Raw genomic sequence first — 13,273 nt, forward strand, 5'->3', positions numbered from 1 at the left:
ACTTGCTTTGGCTCACAGTTTCAGGGGGTTCAGTCTACAGTTGGTGGATTCCAAGGCAGAAAGGGCATGATGGAGGAACTATGGCAGCCAGGAAGCAGACAGAGAGAATGGAGTAGCTGGGAGAATACAGCCTTCAGGTCACACCCCCAGTGACCTGCCTCCTCCAGCAGGCCCCAGCTCCTAGGAGTACACTCAGCTAGGAAATCCACAGTGGGTTAATCCACTGGTGAGGACAGCACCCCCATGACCCAACCACCTTCTAAAAGCCCCACCTCTGAACACATCAGACTTTGGGGGACATTTTAGATACAAACCATAACAGAGGTGAAGCCATATAAAAGGCAATTAGGTCATAAGGATCCTGCCTTTATTAATGGATTATTGTTCTCATGGGTAAGTGGATTATCATGAAGCATGGCTTTGCTGTCAAAGTGGGTTAGCCCTCTCTTGCTTCCTTACTCTTATCTTTTGCCTTTCACCTTTCTCCTGGGGATGGTACAGCCTGCACCATGCTCCTGGTCTTCTCAGCCTCCAGAACCATGAGTCAAATCTCTTCTTTATGAATGATGCAGGCTCAAGAATACTGTTACAGCAACACAACACATGCTAAGACACTAGATAAACTCTACTTGAATAGTTTCATTCAATTCTCCAGTCAACCTTGTGAGGTGGGTATTATTTCTATCATTCCCATTTTACAGTTGCACACGCTGTTGTAGGAAGGTTAAATAACATTCAAAAAGTCCTAAAACTAGTTGGTGATGGATTCATTCAACTGGTGAAAGTCTATCTCCACAGCTGGGCTTAACACAGTCTTCTAGGAGAAACCCAAAGGCCCAGGGAGACGCACAAAGAGTAGGGGGAACCTGCAGTCAAGCGTTAGTGGAGACATGTCTGAATTTATACCCTGGAAGTGGGAGCAGAGGATAGTAGGCAAGAAGGAGAACACACAGAGTGAGCATCTGTTTTCATAAGCATCCCAGGGGATCAACCTGGGTGGGCGGCACAGAGGGCCAGGCTGGTCTGGAGCTCTCCCACCACTCAACACTGCTTGTCATAGTTAATTCCCTTCGCAGGGACAAAATACCCGACTCTCAAAATTTAAGGGAGGAGAGGTTTTTCTTGGTTCACATTTCAGCCCATAGGTGGCTGGCTCCAAGGAAGGAGGCACGCAGACGGGCAGAAGGGTGGAGAGAGGAGAGAGATAAACCCTTCCGGGTCACCCCCCCAGGGACCCGCCTCTTCCCACCCGACCACCGCATCGGGTAATCTAGTCACTCGCCCAAAGCCCGCCCGTGAGCACGTGAGGGGACATCCAGCGCCCCTGTCCTGTGGCGCCGACCAGCCGTCCCCTGCAGGCATCCTCGTCCTGGCTCTCACAGGTGCAGGGCCCCAGGTCCTAGGCCTGAGCACACGCAGTCCCCCGGGCCCGGCCGCGGGGCTTCCCAGGGACAGCTGAGGAGTCTGGTGACCCTCGGGCGCCCCGGCTGGTCCTCAGGTCTGAGGGACCAGGCTGCGCCCTCGGCCTGTGCTCTCTGCCTTGGGGACAGCACCCCCGAGCCGAGGTGACCGTCCCTTCGACCCCAAGAAAGCTGCAGGCTGTGGCCCTCAAGACCCCTGCGCCCGGGCCCCCGCGTTTGCAGACCCAGAAACTGCACCAACAGCACGCAGCGCCCGCAGCCTGGTGAGGGTGGACAGGGCCCTTCCGCAAGCTTCTCCCATGAGAGCCTCCCGCGCAGGACCCGGAAAGTGGAGGCGGGACTGTGGCTCCCCGGAGAAAACGTGTGGACTTAGCAGCGGCGCCTTCCCTTGGGGTTCCTCAAGGATTCACTAGAAAGCCAGCACGTGGCGCTGGCCTGTAATCCCAGCGCACGGGAGGCTGAGGCAGGAGGAGCTGGAGTTCAGGCCAGCCTGGGCTACACAGCAAGTTCAAGGACAGCCTGGACCTCGTAGTTACTCCCCACCTCGGAAAACTAAAAAGAAAGAAAGAAAGAAAAGAAAGCTTCACTAGGCAGCAGCAGAGTCACTATGTTAGCTTGAGGGGAGGGTATTAGGACCCCAGATCTTTACAGCCAACATTCTGAATATTTTTCCCCCCGTACCAGGGATCGAATTCAGGACCTTGCGCTTTCAAGGCAGGCACAGTACCACGGAGCTAAATCCCCGGCTGGCCAACATTGTGATTTGACCAAAAAGCTAAGTGATGTGTGTGTGGTGGGCTGGGGGTTGCGAGGCGTGATCTAGAATGGAGTGATTTAATTCCGGGCATCCCTCTGGCCGGCTCTGGGTGGGGAGCAAGTCCAAGGCGCTGAAGCTCTTCCACCATGTTTCACGTGTAAAAGGGAATAAGTTTCTTCCCTCCGGGTTGTTATGAGGAGAAATTGAGATAATGCATGTGATAATGTAAACTATTAAATGCCGTACACATGTAAGCCATTATCTCTTTAGAGATTTATGGCCCAAAGGAGAAAAAGAAACACGCTAATCCTGACTTCCAACAAGACTGCGGTGAAAACTGCGTTTCCCAAAGCCGTGGCGGCAGTGCCCTGAGAGAGACTGGCCAAGTCTTTCCAGGTTTTCTGAACCAGGACGCTTTCAGTGTAGCGTCAGTTAAAAAGAGCTTGCCGGGCCGGGGACTTAGCTCGGTTGTTCCACCGCCTGTCTCGACAAGCACAAGGTCCCGAGTTTGATCCCCAGTACCAAAAAAAAAAAAAGAAAGAAAGAGCTTGCCCTCTGTAACATCTGAGAGGAGGGAATGTTAGAAAATCCAAGATTAGGTATCAAAATAATGAGAAAGGAGACGACTGGAAAACATCTAGCTACACCAAGTAAAGTGGGTCTTTGGTGTTTTCTGCAGAATTCCTCAGGTCTTTGGAGGTCAGCACTTCAGGACCGATCTGCTAAGAAATGCCCTTGATCATCAGGCCCACCCTTTATTTACATCTTCATAGGCAAGCTGGGCCAATCCCTTTTATTTTGTTTTGAGACAGGGTCTCAATGTGTATGTAGTTCAGGCTGGCCTTGAATTCACTGTGTAGCCCAGGCTGGTCTCAAATTCTCAGTGATCCTCCTTCCTCACCCTCCCAAATGCTGGGATCATAGGCATGCACCACTACACCCTGGCTATATTGGACTAATCTCATACTCAGGATATCTGTGCTTTTGTCTTTAAGGCTCATCACTGTGATTTCAATTTCCTCATCAGAAGCCAAATGCTTACACAGAATCAGACCTTATGCACTCAGAGTAAAAGTCATAGACAAAAAGACTCTTACAAGGAAGAGACGAATAAAAGGACAAGACATGCTTTTCAATGAACAAAAAGAAACTAATAGTATAAATGAAACCAATTAACATATATCTTATAATATTTTGAAACAACATAATAGATAATTTGGGGGATTATTTGAACTTCTCCCTACTTCCTATTTACCTATAATCTCTCTCTCTCTCTCTCTCTAGATATATAGATATACCTAGATATACCTATATATCTATATATATATTTCTCTATTTTGTGATGGAATTTTATTTTTTCAGAGTTTTAACATTTTTTATTAATATCTACTATGTTACATTACAATAAATTTGAAAAGGCTTATGCACTCATTAATCAAAATTTATTGAGTGCCTTTCTGCCAGGCACAGGGCTACAGGCACACAAGCACAGAAAACCAGTAACCCCCAACCCTCGAGGGGTTCCCCTTCCCTTGGAGACAGTGGTTGCCTGCAGTCGGGTCAGTCTCAGACAGGTAACCCAGACAGGTGCGAGGCCAGGCTTGGAGCAGAGAAGCAGCCTGGGTTGAAGAGAGGGGCCTTGACCGTGTGACAGCTCAGCCATGCAGGGCCAGGTGACTGTGCCTCTCAAGTTTTCAAGAGAAGCCAGAAATCTGAATTTTTATGTGAAATGGTCTAGTTTTTAAACGCTGTCAGCTAATTCAGACTTTTAGGACAACACTCATGGAACCATCAAAACTCTTGCTATGGGCCAAGCTAGAGTGGTTGCCTAGTGCCCACGAGGCTCTGGGTTCCATCTCCAGTGATGCAGAAGAGCAAACAAAGAACCTTAATCTCTGACTGCCAGAGATGTAACTTCTGGGCTACAACTACCTATAACACTGAAAACTATTCAAAAGTATAACAAAAATCCAAGAAGATTGAGAAACACTGCTGTGTAACAGCTATCGCTAAAAGAAACATAAATGTCATGGACGTAAGACTTAGTCATTGTAACTATCCAAAATATGTATATGGGATTAATATATGCAGGCACCGCTGGGAATGGATATCTCCTCAATTATAACTTCTGTGACTCAGCCATCAGTAGCTCAGTTTATCCATAAAAAACAAAACAAAACTTTGGTTCCACCTAAGTAACAAAAACTCTAAATTCTCCAAAGCAAATGAATAGAAATGGTGTGAAGAACCTAGCATTTTGATAATCTGCATGTTTGCTGAATCTGCAATGCTTTTCCTGACCTCATCTATTCGGGTACTCAGAATACTTGAGTTTGGGAGAGGAATGTGGTATATACATATACACGACTTATATAATTGTCAGTTCCCTTTTTACAGTGTTACCCCATACAGTTTGCATTTGTTTTGCCAAACATGGCACCCAGTTATAGTTTGTTTATGTTTTCTCAGGGATTGAAAGTAAAGGGAGTCCTGAAGAAAGAAATACTGTCCAGTCAGCTTGGCCATCACTGGGGTAAGATTACTTCAAGAGAAAAAAAAAATAGGCAATGAATTTACTTGATCAAGACTGAGAATTAAATTATTTTCATTTTCAAATTGTTGCAAGAGGATTTTTGAAAAAAGAAAGGAAAATGTGCCGGGCATAGTGGTGCATAGCTACATAGCCAGCTATACTATATAGCAAGACTCTGTCTCAAAAGAACCAAAAAAAAAGGAAAAAGAAATGGAAAATGAATAGTAAGGAGGATGAAAGAAAAGTAGTACAGCCCCTATTATATGCAGTCCACATGGAAATAAGTATCCTGGTTTCACAGTCAAAGAGTATAAAACAATCATGAGCGATAAGCAGGGCCAGCCTGCTTCTTTCAGATGGCGGATGTCGCAGCCTGCACTGTAGCTTCTCTCTCCTCCGGTCTTCCCAGGGCTCCCTCTCTTCCAGGTCATCAGTAGCTCTCAGTCCTGCTAGATGCCCACCTGCGGATATTTTCAAGCACACCCATGCTGGGCCCCACCGCCAGAGATTTGGGTGACAGTGGGTCGAGATGCAGGTGACTGTCACGTGTGCTCCTGCCCCCTTCTCCGGCCGCCAGCTCCTTCTCCTCCTGTGTCTCCTCGAGCAAGTAAACGCAGCCCAGCCTGCTTCCTAGAGGAGCCTTCGAACCTGAGTCTCCTGTCCTCTCCTGTGCTTCAACGTCAGGTCTTTTCTTGGGTCAAACTCTCAATGGCTAATGTCCAGTATTTCTCTGAACATCTAACATTGCTTACCAGACCCTCCTTTTCTGACATTATCCTCTCTCAGGTGCTGTTTCCCCAATTTCTCAGACTTTCCTTTCTCCATCTCTTTCTTAGTCTCCCCTTCCTTTCCATACTTTATTAAATTTACCTCTTTGCAAATAACCTAGTTGTCCTTCAGGCAGTGAATGGACAAACCAGTGTATCTACCCCAGCCATAAAAAGGAATGGAGTACAAATACAGACAGCAACATGGAAACCTAAAAACATTATGAAATGTTTTATGAATGTATAAATGAAATTTGAATGTGTACTTGAGAATGTAAAATTGAAAAAAAGCCAGACACACAAGGCCACATACTATATCATTCCATTTATATCAAATGTCTAGATTAGGCAAATAGGTATAGACAGAAACAGATTAGTGGTTGCTAGGGCTGGGGTAGGCATGGGGAGCTTAATTGTGATAGAGTTTAATTGTGTTGGACTTTACTGTTGGAACAATGAAGATATTCATGAATTAGACAGTGGAGATAATTGTAAAACACTGGGCATATATATATATATATATATATATATATATTTTTTTTTTTTTTGGTACCGGAGATCGAACTCAGCTCCTTCTGCTTGCGAGGCAGCCGGTGGAACCACTGAGCTAAATCCCCTGCCCAAAAGTTGCAAAGATTTTTTTTCTTTTTTTTTTTTTTTTTGGTACTGGGGATCGAACTCATGACCTTGTGCTTGTGAGGCAGGCGTCAGAACCACTGAGCTAAATCCCTGGCCCATACACTGGGCATATATTAAATGTCACTGAATTGTATACTTTAAAAGAGTGAGTATGGTGATTTTGTTTTCAGTACTAGAGATTGAACCTAGGGCCTTTGATGAGCTATATTTCTAGCCCTTTTTAAAAGCTTTTTGAGACAGGGCCTTCTTAAGTTGTTAAATTGCTCAGGCTGGGCGCAGACTTGTGACCCTCCTGCCTCAGCCTCCCAACGTGCTGGGATCACAGGTGTGCGCCACCACACCCAGCTAGTATGGCAGTTTTTACATGAATTTTACTATGCTTCAAAATGCACCTTATTTTATTGAAAACAAGCATGGATGAGCTCTCCGGTGCCTGTTATAGACACTAGGACTCTTAAATCTGTTTCTCAAGCCCAGCCCTCCATCCTGAGCTCCAAGTCACTGAGTCTAAAGAGCAGAAGTCTCCAAAAGAAAGGGTCACCGACCCCTCCAGTTCATCATGTGAATGACTGAATGTGTCCCCTGTCCCCAAATCCTGACCCTCCTCTCCTCTTCCTGCCCCTGTTTATAACTGTCCCCTATGCCAGCGGCCAGGGTCATCCTAAGCTGCTTTTCCTCCTACCTCCCCACGCCGGCTCAGCTGTCTCGAGTCTGTCATCGCGTCTACCTCAGCTAGCCACCCTGCCTGGGCTTCTCATCTGGACGCGGCAGTAGTAACCCCACTGTGCCCAGTCCTGAAGCTTCTGACCTGAGTTCTCAGCCGCAGCATGGCCAAAACACACCAACCTGTCCATGTCACTCCCTGCTCACAGCCCTCCAGGGCTTCCATTGTAAGGTCCCCGCTCCCCTGCGCTCCCCTGCCTGTGTGCTCCGGTCCCCTGGGGCCTGGCTGTGCTTGGCCCCTCCCATCAGCCTCCTCTTAGGCACTCTGGGCTCCAGTAGAACCGTCTCTGCCTAGCTAGTATCGGGGGGGATCCGGTGTTTGTCACTTGGCATCTTCATCCACTTTAGGCCTGTCAAAGACAAAATAACAACAAATTTAGTCCAAAGATCTTCAGTGGCTTTTATCTGCTATCCTACATTTGGGCAATGCCTTGTCGCAGTGTTCTGGCGAGCTGAGCAAAACAGTTTGGTTTATAACAGAAGACTGAGGAACGCAGAAACAGAAAACGTAATGCAGGATGGTTATTTCAAAGGCACTTTCCCTGTAGTGGCAAAAGCAGTGGGTACCTTTTACCATGCAGCTAAAACTGGCTTGTTTGGGGACTTCACTATAATCTTTCTCTCTGTTCTGATTTCTCAGAGTCAGGTAGCAACTTAGTTTCAGCTTGGTGATGAGGAACTTCAGTATGAGTGACTCCATTTTCATTTGGCCAGATGGGTCTAGTGCAGGTGTTCAGTCCAAACGAGTGGCCCCATGAGGTGTGGTGGTACGTGCCTATAATCTCAACAGTCAGGAGGCTGAGGCAGGAGGATCACTGAGAGTTTGACATCAGCCTAAACTAAATAGTGAGGCTTTGTCTGAAAAAACAAATAAATGACAGTGGCCTGACAGAAATTTTATTCAACAATCTTTGATGCTGAAGGACGTGTATCTTTGTGATTATGGGCAATAACCAAACCAGAGATTATACTTTCGGCTGTACTTTTCACACTAACAGTAAGAAAATCCCAACATTCTTGAAAGACAGCCCAGTGGGGCTTTCAGTGGGAGGGAGGGCATTCTCATGACCCTCTGTCCTGCAATTAAGACAGAGCAGGAACTGCCTTCGGATGTTTGGCTCTGTGTACATGGAGGAGAGGGCCACAACTGTCACTCTGTGGCAATAAATTGCCAATTTAATTATCTATTAATGTCCTGCAAACTGTAAGGCATTTGATATTTTCCCTGAGAAAACATCTCCAAATTGTCAGCAGTCTCCCCTGCATCCTAATTATTGTGTCACTAACTGTGTTGGTTTCATTTCTTTCTTCCACAAAATGGGTCCCTCAGCACTGGCTGATCATAGTTATCATTTTTTAATGGCCAAATTTGATGGATTTACACAGTTTCCCCAAAGCCACTGGCCACTGGGGCCTTGTGCATCAGTGTAGACAAATGTGAGCTGAGTAATTTTGTCTCGGCCATTTGTCAACACCTCAGAGGAGGGTGTTGGTGGCACAGGGCGGCAAACAAACTGCAGTAGTTCTGAGTATGAATCTGGCTGTTCTTTCTGCTACAGGATGAAACTCATGATGCTAACCATTATACCTTTAAATGGTATAGTTTTTTGTTGATAATACAAGGTAGTTTAATTTGTATTACCATAATTCTTGGCCTACCAGTTGAAGGTAGGATACCACCAAAAGAGCCAGACATTTAGGCTACAATAAAAACAATTACAAAAACATTGATAGTTAACAATCAACAAATCCATCCTATACACTAGACCCTGTTCTGTGTGCTCTGTGTATACTGACTCCTTTAATCCTCCAAAAACTCTGTAACATAGGCATTGTTACTATCCCCACTTTTTTCTCAGAGAAAACACCCCAAAATTGTCAGCAGATGGGAAACTGAGGTACAGAGCATTTTACTAGGGTTACAGCGCCAGGCAGTTTTCGTCCAGAGCCTGCACCCTGGGAATCATTGTCCTCACCAGAAGCCACAGGCCTCCATCATCACCAACAAATATGTGCTGAGAACTAGAACAGGAGTGCAGCCACCCCACTAGCCTTCACCTTTAATCCTTGCAGCCAGCCCTTGAGGAAGCACCTTTGCCATCCCTCATCTCATGGAAGAGAGCATGATCTCTGAACAAGAGCTCTACTGAACTCCACCGCTGTGAGAGCTGCTCCTAAGGCAAGGATCTGGGGCAGGCCCTAAATGAAAGGACCTGCATGGTGGGAGGGACACTTTCAAGGCCCAGGAGGCCCGCTGGGGAGTGGTCAGGGCTGGGGCTGGGGCAGCAGGGGCTGGAAGCTACATGGTGGGCCTGGTGAGCCTTCCACTGACAGGCAGTAAAGTAGTGCTCAAACCAACACGCACATTTACACAATGTAAAACACAAAAAGGGATGTGAGGTCATGTGGAAAGGTCATAGGATCAAGGCCGAAAAGCTCCCGATGTCCAAAACTAGGACGATTTGAGCAATAAAATAACAACAGCATTGGATTATAACCCAAAGAATAACACACACATCCATCAGTGCATACTGGTATAAATAATTAACTGAATAAATAAATAAATACGTGACTAGAAGAGACAGACTGTTCTTATGGAAGGAGCCCAAATTACAAAAGTAGAAGAATGAAGGAATCAGGAAATCACCATTTGAACCCCACAGTAATAACTGCTGCAGGACAGGTTTATGGATGCATGCTAAACTTAGAGGGTGAAACTATAAGGAGAAACAGAACCTTTGTGTAGTCTCAAAGCATCTATCCAAAAATATTAGTTAACAGCTGGGTGTGGAGATGCATACCTGTAATCCCAGCACTCAGGAGGCTGAAGCAGGAGGATCATCTTAATTAAGTTCAAGGACAGCCTCAGTTACATAGTGAGTTAAAGGTCAACCTGAATTACAGAGCAAGAACCTGTCTCAAAAAAGAAAACACCAAAAAAAACCCCACCAAAATCCCAAATATTAGTTATTATGGTGGTTTTAATGTTCAAAAATTCTTTGATACTATGTCTTCCAGAGAAGAAAGGAGACTCCTTCCCCTGCTCATCCCCAGAGTATGGGCTGAACTTAGTAATTTACCACTAGCAGATAGAATATGTAAAAATAAAGTAATAACTCCAGAGTGGCGAAACCTGGCAGGCACCACCTTAACCTAGTGATCAAGGTCAACAGCAGCTGTCGCCTGACATGGGGAGGTCATGCACTGCTGATGCGCTGAAGGAGAAGGGACATCCCTTATTCTTCCCCAGTGTGGTCAGGGGCATGAACACTACAAAAACCTAAATCAAAGGAAAGGGTCTACAAAAAACCCAACCAGTACTACTCCAAAGTCTCAAGGTCATGAAAAACAAGGAAAGCCTGCAAAACGGCCACTGACCAGCGATGCCTAAGGCAGCCTGACAGCGGAGTATTGTGTGGCATCCTGGGTTGGTTTCTGAACAGGAAGAAACATTAGTGGGAAAACTGGTGAAATCTAAATAAAGTCTGTATTTTAGTTAATAGCCTCCTGTCAATGTTAATCTCTTAGTTTGTATAACTAAGCCCTGGCTACGTGATCGGGGAACATCAGGGGACGATGGATACACTCTGAGGGACTCTGAGGGCTTTCAGCAGGGAGCACCCCGAAGCTGTGGTTGGCTGGGAAGCTGTTGAGGACACCTGGCATTTGTCACCTGTGTTCTGACAGCCTCCTGGTTCCACACATTACCTCAGTGGACTGGGCCGCTTCACCACAGACTCATGATTTTTCTCTATTAGCTTTGGCAACCCTGGGAGAGAAGTAGAAAAAACAGGCACTGGGGTTAGAGAGTGGCAGAGCAGACATGGAGACAGGTCCGTCTGACAGTAACAGCTCAGACGATCTCTGCGGCGTTTCAGCTGTGGTGAAAAAATTTGCTATTAACATGGATAAATACAAATAAAATAAATACAAAGCTAAAACACAGAAGAACATCTTCTAAATAGCAGCAAAAGAAAATAAAAGTATCTTCTGGCATTTAAAATAAACCCAGGAAATCAGAATAAAATATAGATCTTAATAATATGTCATGATTGGTTCATTGATTTTAACAAATGTCCCATGCTACAGTGAGGTATTAGTAATAGGGAAAGTTGGATGTAGGGGATATGGGAATTCTCTATGCTATTTTCTCAATTTTTCTCTATGCTAAAATTATTTTGTCTAAAAACAGTCTTCGTAGTAAGAAATAAAAATCGGCTCCACCTGTGGCATAGGACAGAGACTCCCTGACAGCCGCAGAGCCGCCCTCGAGGAACTGGAGAGAGGCCCAGAGAGAAGGCAACGAGTGGCAGGAGCAAGAGCCACTGATGCCAGGCACGGGGGAGGAGGCACAGTCCTGCCTAAGAGCAGAAGGAAGGGACAGGATGACAAAGAGAAGTCCTGCGCCCCACGCGCCCTCCCCACCGTGACCGCTCGCCCCAGCGCTTGCCTCTTACCCTGTTCTGCTGCCTCCCTGCACCAGCTGCCTTCTAACAGGCTGCCAGGCTGAAAGATCATGCGGGACACAGTGCCGCCCCCCGCCCCGCTCTTTCCCATCCTGCCTCTGGCTCCCCCTGGGCCACTGGGGGTCGGGGGTGGAGCTCACTGGCTGGGCTCTGAGCCCCATGCCGACCTCTCCCACTGTCTCTTGGGAACCTCCCCTGCTCTTTACCCACTGGGACGGCAACTGAAAGTGACTTATGTTTATTGTCTGTTTTTCAACTCAGTCTTTTTTTTTTCTTTAAATTTTGAGAAAGAGCCGGGTGTAGTAGTGCATGCCTGTAATCCCAGCACTCCGGAGGCTGAGGCAGGGGGATCGCTTCGAGGCCAGATTGGGCTACCTAGTGAGTTCAAGGCCAGCCTGAACTACATAGTGAGACCTTGTCTCAAAAAAACCCCAAAAACTAAATAAATAAGTAAATAAATTTTGAGACAGAGTCTCGCTAAATTACTAAATTACCCAGGCTGGGTTCGAACTCACCATTCTCCTGCTTCATTCAGCCTCGAAGAGTGCTGGGATCACAGGCGTGCGCTACCCTGCCCAGCTATTGTCTAGTTTTCTTCCTCTTTAGAACATGAACTTCAGGAGGGCAGAGATTTAGTACGCTTTGTTCACTGCAGTGGCACCCCACACATATTTGTTCAATGAGTGCAGGCTCATTATCTGTACCGTTTCGTATGGTTGTCGCTAGCTGTGTGTGGCACTTACAATCTGTCCAGTGAGACTGAAAGACTGAATTTTAAATTCTAATGTACACAGCCCCTGTGGCCAGTGACTACAGTGCCATCTAGGAGCCAACTCTCCAGCTCCTAAGGCCCACTCTGCCCTCGAGGGTGGAGAGTTGCTCAAGGCTGAAGCAGCAGAGTGACGGCGCCGGTGGGTCAGCCTGCCCTGGGGACCTGGGCTGCTGAGCTTTCTGGTTCTCTCCGGGCAGGCAAACGTGGGATGCACATCCTGCATGGAAGCATTTTCATTTTACGCAACTGAGCAGAGCTGCAGTGTGCTCGCCAGGCCCTTCAAAACGTGCAGCTTGTGAGAGCTTGGCCCCTGGCCAAGGGAGTCTCCAGCTGCTGACTGATCCTGCCTGGAAAGTCAACTTGGAAGAGACAAAAATGTCCTAATCCTCTTCCAAAGCACTCTAAGTAAGTTTATCCAGTGACCTGTAAAACCAAATTAGTAAAGGGACACTTTAATTCCAGCTTGTTAGAGAGCTTCTAAAATCTTTGTGAAAGCCAACGCAGCAAATTCTGTGCAGGGGAGCCGAGAAACATCCCATTTCCAAAAGTGAAATGTCCTTGCTTCTTCCCCCCCTGGTTCTCTTACCCACGTGATTCAGCACACAGAAGACCCTTTCTGGGGCTGTCACAAGGATCCCTAGGGAAGGTAGGAACCGAGTCTTCAAGAAGAGAAACCTAGGGCCAGGGCTTTAGCTCAGAGGTTCTGGCGCCTGCCGAGCAAGCACCAAGTCTTGAGTTCGATCTCCAGTATCAAAAATAAGAACAACAACAAAAAAAAAAAAGAGGAGAAAGCTACAGTAGCCCAGTGAGATTAAGTGAGTTTTCCCCAAGTTCTGCCAAGTCCAGTCCCAGTTCTGATCTGCTGACTCTAGCAGCAGCCCATCTGTGCTGTTCTTTTTACTACCTCTGGAGCTGACTTATTGCACAATCTCAGGAAATAGTCCATATGAAATCCTGGCCCACAGAGTGTACATGTTCTGGTTTTTATTCTGCAACTTTTTCATAATGCGTGTTTTCCTTTCCCATAATGTCATCTGGAAGCAATTCCTCCCAACAGCTGGATTTGCTTTCACAATCGGTAAACACATAAAATGGAAGGCCAAGGGAGATTCAGAGACTCACCAGAGGAGCCCCGCCCCTGCCCGCTTGGCTCGCCTTCTGAGGCTTATCTTGGGTTTCCGAACAAGCTTCCTCA

The 13,273-nt window shown here is 46.6% G+C and overlaps 1 long non-coding RNA gene across 2 annotated transcripts; it reads right to left on the reverse strand.

The window, feature by feature from the left end:
• Window positions 1-3,598: 3,598 nt before the first annotated feature.
• LOC110344476 (uncharacterized) lies at window positions 3,599-12,246 on the reverse strand. Of its 2 annotated transcripts, XR_015447124.1 has the most exons (3): window positions 11,298-12,246; window positions 9,642-10,609; window positions 3,599-7,190 (listed from the first exon to the last, which is right to left on the reverse strand). It is a non-coding gene; the product is annotated as an uncharacterized LOC110344476 (long non-coding RNA). The 2 variants fall into 2 exon arrangements; XR_015447122.1 differs by lacking the exon at window positions 11,298-12,246 and having other exon boundaries at window positions 9,642-11,291.
• Between the last annotated feature and the right edge of the window lie 1,027 nt (window positions 12,247-13,273).

This window comes from Heterocephalus glaber, unplaced genomic scaffold (assembly GCF_053883595.1).
Source record: "Heterocephalus glaber isolate CG9 unplaced genomic scaffold, H.glaber_assembly_v1.0 deba00000347, whole genome shotgun sequence".
Lineage (NCBI taxonomy): Eukaryota > Metazoa > Chordata > Mammalia > Rodentia > Bathyergidae > Heterocephalus > Heterocephalus glaber.